The sequence below is a fragment of the Colobus angolensis genome, unplaced genomic scaffold, assembly GCF_000951035.1.
Source record: "Colobus angolensis palliatus isolate OR3802 unplaced genomic scaffold, Cang.pa_1.0 Scaffold3, whole genome shotgun sequence".
Classification (NCBI taxonomy): domain Eukaryota; kingdom Metazoa; phylum Chordata; class Mammalia; order Primates; family Cercopithecidae; genus Colobus; species Colobus angolensis.
Genome location: NW_012116265.1, coordinates 12,472,744 through 12,473,528, shown reverse-complemented (window position 1 = coordinate 12,473,528; position 785 = coordinate 12,472,744).

Sequence of the window (785 nt, the reverse complement as noted above, 5' to 3'; positions counted from 1 at the left end):
GCAGCTTCATGTACTTATGTGTTTCGGTCGATTCTAGCTGTCAGCTGAGACTTTCGCTGGGACTGTCAACTGGAACACCTACATGTGGCCTCTTCATGTTGCCCGGGCTCCCTCACACATGGTGGCTGAGTTCCAAAGGTGAATGTCCTAAGAGAGAGCCAGGCAGAAGCTATATCCTTTACGACATAGACTTGGAAGTCACATAGCATCACTTCCACTATACTTTCTCAGTTAAAACAGACATAAACCAGTCATAACCCAGATTAAAGAGATGGGGAAAAGACCCCACCATTTGATGGAGAATAGAAGAAATAACATGTGAAACTGAAAATACTGGTGTTGATTGCATTCATTTTGGGAGAATACAGTCTGCCGTAGTTAGGCACTTTTATTATTTCTACTAGTCTTGTCAAACAGATCTACTGATTTTCTCTAAATTCACCACTAACACTGAAGTTGGCCTCCTTTACTTACGTCATAGTGTTTTCTCTACTTGGAATGTACTTCCTTCCTTCACCCTGCCTTGCTCTGCCTTTTGAAGTGGTACCCTTTCCTTTAAGAGCTAGCTGAAGGCACATCCTTTCTCTCAGTCTTTCCCCTGGTTGTAATAGGTCATTTGATTTCTCCCTGCATTTCCAAAATCCATAATTTTAGCACCATTTATTTAGCACTTGTTATCTATACCTTGCATTCTTCTTCTTCTTCTTCTTCTTCTTCTTCTTCTTCTTCTTCTTCTTCTTCTTCTTCTTCTTCTTCTTCTTCTTCTTCTTCTTCTTCTTCTTCTT